Consider the following 13,131-nt stretch of genomic DNA (forward strand, 5'->3'; position numbering starts at 1 on the left):
ACCTGCAGTTCCACTCTACCCCCTAGCAATTGGGATAAGCACTACCAACTGCAGCCTCCTACTGCACCATCCTGCTGCCATCCATACCCTCTTCTAGGTACTCCAACCTTACTATACCGACTAATGACCAACGTGCCAGCTCTATTTAACCTTTTTACTGATCTCATTTAGTCCGCCAGACGCTGACCACCTCTAGCTCAGTCAGAGCCTCCTGATGCAGCTGTAGCCCCGTACCTCACATATCTCAGGCTAACAGTCTCAGAAATTACTACCTACTTGAGACATCACTCAGACCAGTCGCTTAATCCTATACCAGCAACCGGGCAGGTAATTATAACCGTATACCTCCAGATAAAGCATCCACTGTGTTTAACTTGGCCACTTCGCCAAGACTGACACCACTATACACTCATTGATCGCTTACTTATTTTTAGAACCAGAGCCTCCTGCTATATGGTAGTCTACTAAACTTTGACCTGACTGGCCCATCCAGAGCCTCCTGGTGCAGTCTTAACCAGCTATTGAACCCACCTAAGGGGACTATATTCACAAGTCTAATTTTACTTTCCCTGAATTCTCTCTGGGAGATTCTTTGGACACCCCCCACCGTTTCTCCAGCATTACAGGTACCCACTCTATTTTTTCCCAAGCAATAGCTTACTATCGCTATACATATTCTTAATATTTTCCTTTCAGTACGATCTAGAACCATTTCCATTCTACTGGCGTCATCACCCTAGGAGGATCGTCCCATCTGTAACTATACTTTGAATCCTACCCCTCACTCCTCCTTCACAGGTACACCCACTAGATCAACCAAATAATCGGGCATCATCCATTATTCCTCTATTTTTACATCTCCTTTATTGTCCCTCCTAGATCCACTTCCATCAACAACCCCACTGGATACCTTGCGTACCCTCTACTACCTGCTGAATGCCACATCTATAGCAGGTATTTTTACAGTTCTTCATCCTATAACTATAATTTTTTAATTTCATAACCATTTACCTAGTGGGACCCCACCCACTATAATAATACTCCCTCTCCCCTTCTCTTGCTATAGGCATTACGAGAGTCCCTACCTATAAACAGGCCCAGCCGATCCTATCTACCCGTCACATCTGAGAAGGAAGATCTCTTATCTATTTTTAATTTGTATTTATTACTTTATTGATGTTCCATCTCCTCATATAATTAGCTTGGTGCACTCTAAAGCTATTGGTCCATTAATCTGAGTGATACCTATCACCTTTTTATATCCTTGTCCTCACCCTCATACATTTTATATCTTTTATTTTATTTGCTTTTTATATCTTCTCAATAAATATTTTTAAATTATCTACCTCTGGCTTCCTTTCTCCCAACCCACTACCACTAGCGCGAATTTACACCTATTACATTAACCTGACTTTTACCTGGACACCGGTGGTTCCCTGTCCACTAATTCGCTGCTTTGCTAGTGATTAGCCGGTAGCGCCTTCCAAACTTACTATTGCTTCAACGGATCCCACTGATTCTGAGATTGTTTTTTCGTGACATATTGTACATTATGATTGTGGTAAAATTTCTTCGATATCAATTGTGTTTACTTGTGAAAAAATTTAAATTTGGCGAAAATTTTGAAAATTTTGCAATTTTCAAAATTTTAATTTTTATGTTCTTAAATCAGAGAGCTATGTCACACAAAATAGTTAATAAATAAAATTTCCCATTTCCCATTCCGGTGACTACCTCTTGAAGCTCATCAAGAGAATGCCAAGAGTGTGCAAAGCAGTCATCAAAGCTAAAGGTGGCTACTTTGAAGAACCTAGAATATAAGACATATTTTCAGTTGTTTCACACTTTTTTGTTAAGTATATAATTCCACATGTGTTAATTCATAGTTTTGATGCCTTCAGTGTGAATGTACAATTTTCATAGTCATGAAAATACAGAAAAATCTTTAAATGAGAAGGTGTGTCCAAACTTTTGGTATGTATTGTACATCAAGAAAAACATATCCAAGTAAACATGTCAAATGTGTTACCACATACATATATATAGTTTCCTTGTCTTAGGAATGTCACATCGCCATTTGACTTTTTGAATGTAAAATCTGCTTGAATAATTAGTGCACGCCATGTTGCGTTTGGAGAGCCCCTGATGTGCCTAAACGGTGGAAACCCCCCCACAAGTGACACCATTTTGGAAACTAGACCCCTCAGGGAACTAATCTAGATGTGTGGTGAGCAACTTGTACCCCCAGGTGCTTCACAGACGTTTATAACATTGAGCCGTAAAAATAAAATTTTCACATTTTTCCCAGAAAAATGTTTTTCAGCCCCCAATTTTGCATTTTCATAAGGGTAACAGGAAAAATTTCACCATTCAGTTTGTTGTGCAATTTCTCCTGAGTAAGCAGATACCCCATATGTGGGGAAAAACCACTGCTTGGGCATACGGCAGGGTTCGGAAGGGAAGGAGCACCATTTGACTTTTTGAATGTAAAATTTGCTTGAATAATTAGTGGATGTGCCCCTGATGTGCCTAAACAGTGGAAACCCCCCACAAGTGACACCATTTTGGAAACTAGACCCCTCAGGGAACTTATCTTGATGTGTGGTGAGCACCCTGAACCCCCAAGTGCTTTACAGAAGTTTACAACATGGATCCGTGAAAATAAAAAAATCTAACTTTTTCCACAAAAATTATGTTTTAGCCCCAATTTTTTTATTTTCACAAGGGTAAGAGGAGAAAATCGACCCAAAAAAACTTTTCTGCAATTTCTCCTGAGTACGCCAATACCCCATATGTTGGGAAGATACAGTGTTTGGGCGCACGGCAGAGTTCAGAAGGGAAGGAGCACTGTGTGACTTTTTGAACGTAAAATTGGCTGGAATCGAGAGCGGACGCCATGTTACATTTGGAGAGCCCCTGATGTGCCTAAATAGTGGAAACCCCCCACAAGTGACCCCATTTTGGAAACTACACCCCTCAATGATTTTATCAAAGGGTATAGTGAACATTTTGAGCCCAGAAGTATGACACAGAATTTGATAACATTAGGTCATCATATTGAATAAGTTGAAATTAGTCTTGAGCGCAAGTGGCCGCTATTTGAGTTTGCATTGGGTACTCAGGTATGCACCATGAATCGCGCGAGCTCGAGTGACATGCTCGAGTCCCCACCCGCATGTTTCACGGTTATTAGACACCCCTCAAAAAAAAAAGGGGGGATCGCTCGTGCATGGCAGGCAATCCCAGCGAGGTTTTTTTGGCCGCGAAGCATATGGGGCAGAGACTCGAGCATGTCACTTGAGCACCCGCGATAATCAGTGCATACCCGAGCACCCGATGCAAACTCAAGTAGCGAGCACTTGCACTCAACATTAGTCGCCATATCGTCATCTTTTTTTTTTTTACTTTTGAAAAAAATCCCAACCCTAACCCTAGCCCAACCCTAAACCTAGCCCAACCTTAACCCTAACCCAACCGTAACCCTAACCCTAGCCGCCCAACCCTAGCCCAACACTAACCCCAATCCTAACCCCAATCCTAACCCCAATCCTAACCCTAACCCTAGCCCAACCCTAACCATAGCCCAACCCCAACCCCAACCCTAACCCTAGCCCAACCCTAACCCCAACCCTAGCCCAACCCTAACCCTAGCCCAACCCTGACCCCAACCCTAACCCTAGCCCAACCCAACCCTAGCCCAACCGTAACCCTAACCCAACCGTAACCCTAGTAGCCCAACCCTAGCCCAACCCTAACCCCAATCCTAACCCCAATCCTAACCCCAATCTTAACCCTAACCCTAGCCCAACCCTAACCATAGCCCAACCCCAACCCCAACCCTAACCCTAGCCCAACCCTAACCCCAACCCTTACCCTAGCCCAACCCTAACTCTAGCCCAACTCTAACCCTAACCCTAGCCCGACCCTAACCCTAACCCTAGCACAACACTAACCCTAACCCTAGAGTTTATTTTTTACACCATTCCTCGTGCGTTATAAGTGATCAGACAACTTTATTGTTCGGGTCGGTGCGATTACAGAGATACCAGAATCATATTGGGTTTTTATGATTGACAGCTGTCACACACTAAAAGACGCATTTTTTTTGTAAAATCTAGTTTTTGCATCGTCATATTTTGAGAGCTATAATTTTTCCATATTTTGGTCGACAGTTATGTGACTGCTTGTTTTTAGCAGGATGAGTTGACGTTTTTATTGGTGTCATTTTCAGGCACGTGACATTTTTTGATCGCTTTCTATTCCGATTTTTGGGAGGCAGAATAAACAATAACTAACAATTCAGGAATTGTTTTTTTTTTTAAATTTTTTATGCTATTCCGCGTGTGGTAAAATTGATAAGGTAGCTTTATATTTCGGGTCAGTACGTTTACAGCATTTATATAGTTTTTCTATGTTTTGGTGCTTTTACACAATAAAAGCTATTTTATAGAAAAAATATTTTTTAGCATAGCTTTATTCTGATAGCTATAACTTTTTTAATTTTCGGCTGATGGAGCTGTATGGCGGCTTGGTTTTTGCGGGACAAGATGACGTTTTCAGTGCTACCATTTTTATTTATATTTGTCTTTTTGATCGCGTGTTATTCCATTTTGTGTTTGGCGGTATGATGATAAAGCATTATTTTTTGCTTCGTTTTTTATTTCGTTTTTTTACCGTGTTCACTAAAGGGGTTAACTAGTGGGACAGTTTTATAGGTCAGGTCGTTCTGGATGCGGCGATACCAAATTTTGGTACTTTTATTGTTTGTTTTTTTTCATAATAATATTTATTGATGGGTACATTATATTTTTATTTTTGTGGATTATTTTTTTCATTTTTTAAAATATTTTTACAATTTTTGTTTATTTATTTTTTATTTTTAAACACTTTTTTTTACTTTTATTCTTTGTCCCACTATGGGACTTTCACTTTTTTTTTATATTCTGATCGCCTGTATAGCATAGGGATGGAGCACCATCCCTGTGCTATACAGGCTGTCAGGGCTGCAGATGCAGAAGATACTTTGGTCATGCACTGCACATAACCAAAATATCTTCCGGGTCTGGTGACCCGGATGTTGTCATGACGACATTGGGTCGACATGGCAACATCCGGGAAGCCGCGGCAGACATCGCTGGACGCCGGCAGGAGAGGTGAGTATCCCGATCACCTCCTCTTGCCCCCGCAATACTGCGATCGACTTCGATCGCAGAATTGCGGGGGTTAATGTGCCGGGAGCGGTGCGGGACCACTCCCAGCACATAGCACTGGATGTCAACTGTGACAATCAGCTGACACCCGGCGGCGATCGCACCCGCACAGCCTGTGTGCGGGCGCGATCGCCAAGATGTACTAATACGTATCAGGCTCTTAAGTCCCAGGGCGCAGATACGTATTAGTTCGTCTTGGGCTTTAAAGGGGTTAAAGGGAAGGGGCCATCAAAAAAATTTTTTGCAACAATTGAAAAAATGTATAGTATTAATGTTTTGATTTTTTAAAAATATTATCATTTGTTTTTAATGAAGTAAAATATGAAAAATAATTTAAAATCATTTGGTATTTCCACTTTTAAACACTAGGTGGAGCAGCTGCTGAAATTTGCCATGAAAGCCTAGTGTTCAGCTAGCTCACATTAGGGGACTGCAGTAAATGTGGGCTGGATCTGCTCACGTGTGTGACGTCACTCTTCCCCTGCTCTTCTGGGTGTTTGCGATCCTAAACTTCATCCTTTCTTATCCTGTTGCAGTATGGAGCCATTTTGATGGTGACTGCCAGTGATGCTGACAAGTACAGTGTCACCGAGGACGGCTGGCAGCGCTGATTCTGTTAGTGCTGCTTGTTGTATCATAAATTGGGGTTAGATATGCAGAGTGTATCACACACTGGGATTATTCACAGCACATGATACACTACACGTATCTACATACAGGGCTCAGTGTAATGTATCCAGGGCCGCCACCAGGAATTTCGGGGCCCCATACTGGAAACATTTTCGGGTCCCCTTGAGACTCCACTTAGGCTCCACTCCAGCTCCGCCTCCATCCCTCGAACCTTCCACAGTCCCACCACCAGGGGTGGGGTGGGGTGGGCTGGGCCGGGGGGGGGGGGCAGGAAGGAAGATGCCCCCCAAGCCGGTCTTCCAGCAGCAGTTTCAGGCCGCTGGCTGCCTGATGCTGTAGAAGTCGGGTACCGACACTGTACATGCAGAATGCGTACAAGTCCCGGCCAGCCCAGCATTGCAGACACGCTCACATTGTGAGCAGTGTCTGCTGAACTTACCTAAACAGTGCCGGGCTGCTTCAATTTCTTCTGGCTGGAGAGTGGAGACGGAGAGGAGCTGGGGAACAAGATGGAGGTCAGCATGGGGCCGAAGCAGGAGGTGACAGGACAATATTCATAGCACTATTTGCAGTCGCTCTGTCTGTGGCTCAGGCTGATTTATTGCTGCAACCTGAATCCTCACACAGATCAGGTCAGTGGGGTCATCGGCTCCAGCGTCACCTGATCTGTATGGAAGGTCAGTCTGCAACGATAACTCAGTGAGAGTCAGATAGAGACTTCAGGCCGCGTATACAGCACCCTGCACTGACTGATCCTCAGGACACCATATATAGGTGCATCTCACTAAATTAGAATATCATCAAAAAGTTAATTTATTTCAGTTCTTCAATACAAAAACTGAAACTCATATATTATATAGAGTCATTACAAACAGAGTGATCTATTTCAAGTGTTTATTTCTGTTAATGTTGATGATTATGGCTTACAGCCAATGAAAACGCAAAAGTCATTATCTCAGTAAATTAAAATAATTAACAAAAAACATCTGCAAAGGCTTCCTAAGAGTTTAATAAAGTCTCTTAGTCTGTTTCAGTAGGTTCCACAATCATTGGCAAAACTGCTGACTTGACAGATGTCCAGAAGGCAGTCATTGACATACTCCACAAGGTCCCAGAGTTCCAATTTTCATTTGGAAATCAAGGTCCCAGAGTCTGGAGGAAGAGTGGAGAGGCCACAATCCAAGCTGCTTGAGGTCTAGTGTGAAGTTTCCACAATCAGTGATGGTTTGGGGAGCCATGTCATCTGCTGGTGTAGGTCCACTGTGTTTTATCAAGACCAAAGTCAGCGCAGCCATCTACCAGGAAATTTTAGGTCACTTCATGCTTCCCTGTGCCGACAAGCTTTTTGAAGATGGAAATGTCATTGTCCAGCAGGACTTGGCACCTGTCCACACGGCCAAAAGTACCAATACCTGGTTTACAAACAACAGTATCACTGTGCTTGATTGGCCAGCAAACTCACCTGACCTTAACCCCATAGAGAATCTATGGGGTATTGTCAAGAGGAAGATGAGAGACACCAGACCCAACAATGCAGACGAGCTGAAGGCTGCTATCAAAGCAACCTGGGCTTCCATAACACCTCAGCAGTGCACAGGCTGATCGCCTCCATGCCACGCCGCATTGATTCAGTAATTGATGCAAAAGGAGCCCGACCAAGTATTGAGTGCATTTACTGAACATACATTTCAGTAGGCCAACATTTCAGATTTTAAAATCATTTTTCAAGCTGTTGTTATAAAGTATTCTAATTTACTGAGATAATGGCTTTTGTGTTTTCATTGGCTGTAAGCCATAATCATCAACATTAACAGAAATAAACACTTGAAATAGATCACTCTGTTTGTAATGACTATAAATAATATATGAGTTTCACTTTTTGTATTGAAGAACTGAAATAAATTAATTTTTTCGATGATATTCTAATCTAGTGAGATGCACCCATATTATACACAGGACCATATATTATAGCATGTAAGGTCCTGTAGGCCGAGGATCAGTCAGTGCATATTATATATCTGTGCACAGTGTAACACACATAATATTGTTACATGTCATCTGATGTCTGTAGCCACAGTATAGCATATACTAATCTCTATATTGGCTGTGCTGTACCGTCTGCACAGACATCAGATGGTCAGAGGTATAACTAGAGTCCTACAGGCCCCACTGCAAAATTTGGACTGAGGCCCCCACCAATATGTTGGTCATATCTATGGGCCCCTGTAATAACGTTCCCCGTCCTTCAATTACGTCCCCATCCTGCAATAACATCCCCGTCCTGCAATAACGTCCCTTGTCCTGTAATAACGTCCCCCGTCCTGCAATAACATCTTCCGTCCTGCAATAATGTCCCCCCTCCTGCAATAACATCCCCCGTCCTGTAATAACGACCCCCGTCCTGCAGTAACGTCCCCCGTCCTGCAATAATGTCCCCCATCCTGCAATAACATCTCCGTCGTGCAATAACATCCCTTGTCCTGTAATAACATCCCCCGTCCTGCAATAACATCCTCCGTCCTGCAATAATGTCCCCCTTCCTGCAATAATATCCCCCGTCCTGTAATAACGACCCCCGTCCTGCAGTAACATCCCCCATCCTGCAACATACCCCGTCCTGCAATAATGTCCCCCGTCCTGCAATAATGTCTCCCGTCCTGCAATAACATCCTTTGTCCTGCAATAATGTCCCCTGTCCTGCAATAATGTCCCCCGTCCTGCAATAACATCCCCCTTACTGTAATAGCGTCCCCCGTTCTGCAATAACATCCCTTGTCCTGTAATAACATCCCCCGTCCTGCAATAACATCCCCCGTCCTGCAATAACATCCCGTGTCCTGTAATAACGTCCCCCGTCCTGCAATAACATCCCCCGTCCTGCAATAACATCCCTTGTCCTGCAATAATATCCCTTGTCCTGTAATAACGTCCCCCCATCCTGCAATAATATCCCCCTTCCTACAATAATGTCCCTTGCCTGCAATGACATCCCCCGTCCTGCAATAACGTCCCCCGTCCTGTAATAACGTCCTCCGTTCTGCAATAACATCCCTTCTCCTGTAATAAGGTCCCCCATCCTCCAATAATGTCCCCCGTCCTGCAATAACATCCCTCCTCCTGTAATAACGTCCCCCATCCTCGAATAACGTCCCCCGTCCTGCAATAACATCCCTTGTCCTGTAATAGCGTCCCCCGTACTGCAATAACATCTCTTGTCCTGTAATAATGTCCCCGGTCCTGCAATAACGTCTCCCGTCCTGCAATAGTGTCCCCTGTCCTACAATAACGTCTCCCGTCCTGCAATAGCGTCCCCCGTCCTGCAATAACGTCGCCCATCCTGCAATAGCGTCCCCCGTCCTGCAATAACATCCCTTGTCCTGTAATAACGTCCCTGGTCCTGCAATAACGTCTCCCGTCCTGCAATAGTGTCCCCTGTCCTACAATAATGTCTCCTGTCCTACAATAACGTCCCCCGTCCTGCAATAACATCGCCCATCCTGCAATAGTGTCCCCCGTCCTGCAATAACATCCCTTGTCCTGTAATAACGTCCCCCATCCTGCAATAACGTCATATGGCAGTAACATCATGCACCACCCATGTCAGTCCCGCCGACGTCAGCTGCCGGTCTATGATAGGCCGGGGGCCACTATAGCTATTGCAGTGCAGGGAGCTGGTGCTTTTCTGCGCCCCAACACATTTGATCAGAATGTGCATCTGTGGGCTCACATTAGCTGCAGAGAGGACAGGCGTCGGCGGCCCCCTGACTCCATGGCCTGGTCACAGTCACACTCTCTGCGAGCCTGAGATGTTATATACAGGATAATAAGGGCTGGCGTAACATCTGATGTCTGTAGTCACAATATATAATACACCGGTGATATATTACCTGTATACTGAATGTGGTATAATATGTGCAGATATCAGATGTTATATACAGCATATTACGTGACTCATGTAATATCTGATGTCTGTACTCATAGTATAGTATAAAACAGTCATATATTATCCTGTATATCAAAACAGGTGTCTGTAGTCAGTATATCATATACCAGTCATATATTATCCTATATAATTTATGTGCTGTACTATGCACAGATATCAGATGTTATATACAGGATATTTCTCTGACACATCCTATACTAAGACCTTTTTCCATTGTGGAGTTCGTGTATATGGGTGAGTTGGTTTGAAAAAAACCAACAACACAAAAAAGGTATTTAGAGGTACAGATATTATGTAGCCCACATAATTATGTGTGAAAACCTTTACTCTAGGAATATCCTTTTTTTTCTTTAGGACAGAGGTTTTCCGGGCTGTGTAGACAGGCTTCTGTAGTCCCTTTGTCACTGCAGACTGCTGAGTCGCGATAGCGCGCTGTACACTCACTGTCACGATTCCCCGCTATTCCCAGCATAGTGACCACAAGTGTTCATAGTTGCGGTCACGTGCCAACTGGAGTCTCAGCTGCTTCTATCAGTAGAAAATTGAGAGAAGCGGATAAAAATCTAGTTGACATTTGACCACAATTATGAAAATCACATATCTGTGATCATCACTGGACCGCTCGCTGGGAATACAGGGGAATCGTGACAGCGTATGAATCATTAGCAGTGTTTCCGAAAACCCCCTTAAGGGTATGTGCGCACAACATCTGGCCAAGTTTTTCCAGGCAAAGATGCTTCAGGAAAATGCCGGCGTTCTTTTTCCTGAAACAGTTTCACTGGTGGCTTTGCCATACTTTTCTGTGGTCACCCCGCTGCTGGAGTCTTTTCTCTTCATTTTACACAATAGTGGTTAGTAACTTCAGCAAAGAATGAGCGTTTCACTTCTTTTAGACTCTTTACGGTTTCAATACACTGAAGCAGTTAAAAGAGGTAACAAACCACTAAACACATGCACAGCAATGTTGATTAAACATTGCTGTGCATTATGTTCATTTTTTTGTGGCTTTTTTGCAGCTCTTTTTCAAGCGGAATCCACCTGACAAACACGTGCATCTACACTGAGCTTTGTTTTGATACCATGTCTGTGTAGTAGGTTGGGGCCTTTCACTGCTTCTATGTAACCCACTCAATGGTGAATTGCAGCTGCCTATAAAAGTCTTAGGCATAAACTCTCAGCTGAGATCTCAACCTGTTAAAAAGACTCACCACCCTAATTAGCTTCATGCCTCTCTGTTGGACGTCCTTGACACCACAGGTAAACCTCTTATACTCCTAGTCAAGCATTGTCATTTACTAGGTCCTATCACTTCTTAAACCCGAGTCCTGTTTCAAGCATAACAAAACCAAACTCATTCCCAACCCTCCGGAAGTGGATGTGTCATCCACCCACGCCGACTTTGGACTATCCCGGGTACCAAGCACCTACTCGGCATCTAAGAAGTACTTGCTATACGCAGTTAAACTGGTACCCCTAATTACTATTCCTTTCTCTCTCTAGGGGACCTTCCACCTCTGAACTGATGTGACATGCAGAAGTAGTGCTGTTGCTTTAAAAGCATTCAGCAACCATTAGAAGTAATACAAGCACATGAGACAGGAAGTGTTGTGCTCCAGAAGCATCCAGCAACTAGATAGGTTAACACAGTCACAGGAGAAGGGGAGTGTTTTAGCAGAGCCCCAGGGGGATTGTGGGGAAGTTATTTACTATCTGGCTGGAGCCGAAGAGAAAGGTGGTGTGTGTGTTCTGTATCTCACAGAAGCTCCCCTGCAAGTGAAAAGGACTCAAGTCAGGAGTGAAGCTAAGCACAGGTCAGGTAGAGTTCCTGAGTATTGTCAGGCAGAAAGATAAGGACTGGAAGAAATGGTGTCACAGGGATCATATCCCTCAGCAAACCCTCCCCCCCTCCTCCATCTCACTGTGCTGTAAAGAATGCTGTGTTCATTAATGTGCCTTTGCATTAGAACTGTGCTGTCCTGTACTACTGGGAAACTGTGAACTGCTGTGCTGCTAAGGAAACTGTACTGTTTGTCACTGGAGCCTGTTGCTCATAAGACTTAACTTGCACTGGCTGTGCGGCTTCTTATTAAATGCTACTGTTCTACCATTTATGAGGACTCTTGTCAAGTGTGTCTGGTCAGCAAGTGAAACAACCTACGTGTTTGTGTATGAGGGTCAACACCCCAGTGTGCCTGAGAGAAGCTGCAGCACATGGTCTATGGTCGCCCTGAGTAACGGTTCCCCCAGGATTCCAAAGAATTCATGTAACCTGTCTCGCCCGTATCTGAACCTAGCGGCATGCGTGTAACACTGACCATCACATCAGCTCGCGCCAATCCAGCATCATCACCCACAATATATGGTTCAAGTCCTCACTCCTTGAGTCTGTGATTTTTATTTATTTTTAATAAACGGTATCTTGTTCAATCACACAAATCTCCTCCAATTAATCGGCTATCACCTTAGCCCCAGTAGGACAAGCGCAGATTCTTTAATATTCATAGCTCTCTTTCACCGCAGTTTTGGTTACTGCTCCTATCCGCAGCAGGTCCAGTGGGTGTACTTACCAGCGCCCCTCCCCAACGACCCTAATGTTTCAGAGAACTAGCATTAGCAATTCAAATAATGTTCTATTAATTCCAACGCGTTTCGCCATTTTTTTTTAACTTGAGAAAGACACTGGTCCGGCAACGAAACAAATTGGAATTAATAATTTTTTTTTTATTTGGAACGTCAAGGCTCTTTTACTCCCGCAGCATAACCCACCTAACATGACACCCTTCATTCTGGCTAACACAAATATGGAAGAAGTTTTTCTTCCAGCCACGGGGCTGCAACAGCGTTTATTCACTCTTTAATCGATGTTGTGCCTGTACACAACATTTCTAGGTGAGTGCTAATGCCACTTTCCTTTTTCATCTTATCGGACACTATTTTTGTGCACTTCTGTCCCTTCATACAGCTTTCCAATGTTTCAGAGAAAACATACTTTGAAAGGCCAGCCAAGGACTATGCGTCTTGGGTGACTAGTCTGAAGCAGTATTTTGCACCTGTGCAGCCCCCGCCTTTTTCATGGGGGTCTGCTGCATCCTGCTGGTGCATTGGTAATCTGACCTGGCATTGGTAAGACTGATGGCTTTTCTGTGATGCTTTTTGAATTTATGTCCTTTTCTGTGAGTCGTTTTTAATCTTGGTGTAGTGACTCGTAAGTGACCCTTGACGTGGGTTGTGAGATTGCGTATTTTTGTCAAAATATCGACCAATACATCATGTATTGTATTTATACATTATTTTTCATCTTTCTATTGCACATTTTTCCATTTTTTACAGGGTGCAGCCAGGCCATTT

The sequence above is a fragment of the Phyllobates terribilis genome, unplaced genomic scaffold (genome assembly GCF_046119375.1).
Source record: "Phyllobates terribilis strain yellow unplaced genomic scaffold, ASM4611937v1 Scaffold_4__5_contigs__length_816908805, whole genome shotgun sequence".
Classification (NCBI taxonomy): domain Eukaryota; kingdom Metazoa; phylum Chordata; class Amphibia; order Anura; family Dendrobatidae; genus Phyllobates; species Phyllobates terribilis.